Below are 4446 nucleotides of genomic sequence, written 5' to 3'. Positions count from 1 at the left end.
ATTTCATTTAAATCAAATATGCACCTATATATATATATATATGCTAAATTATGTAGATACTAAATTGAATTTCAACCACTACAAAAGAATTTGATTTTTCCCTATACTATAAATGTGCAAAATTTAAAATTATGGTAAATTAAGACTATTAATCACGATCAAATATAATTAATCCAAAAATATATATTTAATCATTGTTAATCAATATTTGTTATGGTTTTTAGCTATGGCCAAAATATTTTTCATGATTTTAGTTATATCCAATGTTTTGAAGTTACTTGCAGAAATACGGCTAGAAACAACTATTGCGAATCCGTGATTAATTTTTATTTGTAATGATTTCTTTTACCATAGTAATTAACTATAATGAAAAATTATATGTTTTTCTGGTGAAAGTAAATAAAAGCTTTTGTCCGCACTCTTTAATTACTTTCAAGTATAAAATTTTAATAGTTTTCTTTAGTTATATTATCTTTTTATTTCTTGAGTGAATCGTTTAGGTATGTAATAACGGGTAAATGTAAATTACCCTTTGTGTTATTTGAAATGTTCACATAAATCGTGTAAAAATAAAACATCATTTCTCTCTTATTTTTTAAAAAAGGAGCACATTGCCTCCTTGGTGAGCGGGTAATTTGATTTTTTTTTCCAAAAAAAAAAAAATAGAGAATAAAATTATATTTTACTTTTACAGGGATTTATGTAAAACATTTTGAATAATACAGGGAGATAATTTATAATTTTGTGATCAATATTCCGATTATCATTATCTAACATTTATAATTAACTAACAACTACTACTAAAATAGATTAAGCAGTACAAAAAATAATTGAATTTTTGCCTCACTATAAATGACCACAACTTAAAAACTATAGTAAATCACTACTATTATTTACATTTTTATCTTTTAATTATGCATATTTAGCATATTAGTCCTTTAATTATAAGAAATGCAAAATAATCCTGAATATATTCAATTTTCACGAATTTAGGACACAATTGCCCAAAATATTTACTTTCATTTGGGAAGACTCGTCTGATTTTATTAGGGATACCTCATATAAAAGATAAAGGACAGATGCTGAGTCGAAATTTAATACAAGAAATTTACTTGCTAAGAAATTTAACAACGAATATTTATTTATTAACAAATTCAGCAAAAAATTATTTAACACATATATTAAAATACAGAATAGCAATAAGAATTTTTTCTTATTAAGTAGCTCGATATTGATTGTACATCAAATTTTTGCTATTGCGTAATTTTTTGAAATAAAATTTGGGAAAAACTAAAAATTTGCAGGTCTATTTTGTAATTTTAATAATATAAAAAGATTAAAATATCAAACATGCATTGTTAGAGGATGAAAAATACAATTAAATCACATATTGATATTAAATATTAATGTACAATTTACAGTAATTATTAATTAATTATTGTGTCCTCCAGTCTATTTACATAACTATCTCTCACCTATAGCAATATTGACTATATCTAAATTTATTGTCACCAAATTTGTGATATATTACCACTTCTATCACACAAAGTTAATAATGAGATATTACAAGATGTTTGATAAAAAATTTAAAATAGGAGCTTATAAGATTTAAAAATAAGACGAAATTAGAAATTTATAGACTTTTCTTTTTGCCCGAAAGAAGTAAGGAGTCCGCAATTTATTTCAAAATCTTATAAAGAGGCCAATATAGCGAGTATATAAACTTTTTTAAAATAATTTATAAAATGTTAAAAAATATTTGGTAAAAATATTAAGAGTTATAAGCTCACGTCAATATAGGTAAGGAGTTCCAAATTATTTTTACGATTTTTAACAAATTTCTTCAATTCTTATCATATTAATTATGAATTTGTTGCTGCAATCATCTTATAAATTCATATAACATTTTATTAACTTTGGGCGCAACTTATATCAGTACGAGCTTATAAGATGTTGGAAATAAATTTAGAAAACACCCTCTAAGTTAGTTTTATTTTATTAAAATTAATTAAATTATCATTAATAAGATAAGCTCGATCGATGGTTTTATTTTATTCAAATACTTTAATAGATTATTTTTAAAATGATGCGACCAAAAAGTTACTCGTCGAATGAGTTCAACTCAAGATCTTTGGGGCTGGATTTTTGTAAGCCTTAGATTGGGGATCTGCAAAATATATATTAGCACTCCAATACTCAAGACAATGAACACTTGGGAAAAAAATAATCATAAACGTAAAAGCAATAATAAGTATATATATATTTATTTATTTTTTAAATTTTTTTTTTTTACAAGGTATCTCATCTCATGTGTGTGTGATATACATATATAGATGGAGTTGAACTGTTCAAAGAAACGTGTGAAGAGTCAAATAAGGATTGCTGTACTTGATTGTACTCTCTTGTCCTTTTCCAATTGACTTGACTCCAAATTTTTCTTTTATTTTTATTACAAACAATTTATACCTTAAAACTTTTGAAAATATGTCTCACTGACCTCTTAGATATCAATTGCACCATATAATGTTAGCCCATACATTCTTGTTTTGTGGACATTTTAGTCCAATTTGTCACTCTCCTCCTACAAAATCCAACAAATAATAATTGTGTTGTTGTGTGTAACATGTGTCTATTATTAGACCAGATTAAAATGAGTTTTTTTAAAATTTATCGTAATTATAAATACCTTTCGTTGTTTGAAAATTATTAAATTCACTCTTGAAATTAACGATTGTCTAATAAATACCCCTCCATAATGGGCTATCACGAGGGGGTATTTGTTAAACGACTATTAATATTAAAGAGTATTTGTAATATATTAAATAATAAAAAAAAATTATAATTATGACAAATCATAGAAGAACCTGTTGTAATTTATCCAAAAATTTTGTATTGAAATGGCTATTTTGTTCTATTAACTGTCAAGTATGTTATTCATGTTTTAATCTTATTCAAATTTGGAAACTGTACATTCATGACTTAAAAATTGGTGTGGTGAAATTGGAATTTAGGGGACTAGTGTGATATATATCTGAAAGCAAGGGACTAATAGAGTAATTTTTGGTTTTACTATTTGGAAGATTCATAAATCCACCGTACATTAATGAGAAGCCCATCTCTGATGACGCGTGTCACACCAATAATTGCTACATCAACCGTCAATATTCCCAGCGGATCATCAGACGGCTGCTCTCCAATTTTGACTCTACTTGTCGTCTGTGTGGGGGTCCACACAGTTGAATTCTCAATCACAAAGTCTACCAACATATTGGTGATATGTCTATTTATTATTTCAAGAATTAGGGGGAGAAATAATGTTCATTTTTTTTAATAAAATAAATTAAAACGAGCTCATATGAAATTTAATATAATTATAATTTCTCTTTGTTGTTTAAATATTATAAATATCATATTGATATTTGATTAAATTTATAATCTATGAGTAAATGTTTGGAGTTGTTAATTTTGCTCTTGCTGTATTTTTTTAATATAAAAAATTTAAATAAGGTGGATGAAAAAATTTAAAAAATTATTAATTTAGTACATACTAAAAAATTTTAAAAATTAGTAAAATAATAATTATGATCCACAGGGGCATTTTAGTCAGTTCACTGTAAAAAAAATTAATAACAAAAACTAACAGGTTGGACCAATTGTTGATATATCGTTAAAATCATTTGGTATTAGTGATTGTTTAAATAAAAAGATAATATTTATAATTATATCAAACTTCATAAGAGCTCGATGTAACTTATCTTTTTTTAATAATAATTAATAACCTAACAAAAAATGACAATTAAATGAAATTTTAATATTGAATTTATATTTGTAAAGAATATATCATAAGATAATATTATTAATACAATGATGTTGTAGAATATTTTAACAAAAAATCATAAAATGTTTTTTTTATAAAATTTAGAACTTGATGGTACGTATCAAGAAAGCCCATTTATTTAATTTTTAAATTTAGTGAAATATTAAACCATGTATTTATAATTATAAAATATTTTTAGAGCTTATAAAATATAAATTATTGCTCTCAAATATAAATTATAAAATTCAACATAATTATAAACTCGTATGTTAGAATTTTTTTCCCCAATATTTTATAATTTAAACAAATAAACACCGTATAAGTCTTAATCAATGAATTCTTTGAAGCATACTTTGAGGAAAGGATTGAATTTTGTATTGGTATGGGTATACATCACAAGAAAAAATAAATCATTTCGAGGTATGGTATTATGACAAGCAAGACTTACATTAATAAATGTACACCCCACCAAGTCAAAATTTACATAAATGCTTACTCGGGTAGGAGATCGCCATGGTTTTTAGGATAGTCCGATTCGAATAAGTGTTTGAAATGTAAGAAAATGAGCGAACGTCGACTCTATTGGGAGGTCCTTAATTAACTAAGATTTTTTAATGTTTAAGTTAGTA

The sequence above is a fragment of the Sesamum indicum genome, linkage group LG2 (assembly GCF_000512975.1).
Source record: "Sesamum indicum cultivar Zhongzhi No. 13 linkage group LG2, S_indicum_v1.0, whole genome shotgun sequence".
Classification (NCBI taxonomy): domain Eukaryota; kingdom Viridiplantae; phylum Streptophyta; class Magnoliopsida; order Lamiales; family Pedaliaceae; genus Sesamum; species Sesamum indicum.
Note: the sequence above shows the minus strand (reverse complement) of the source record.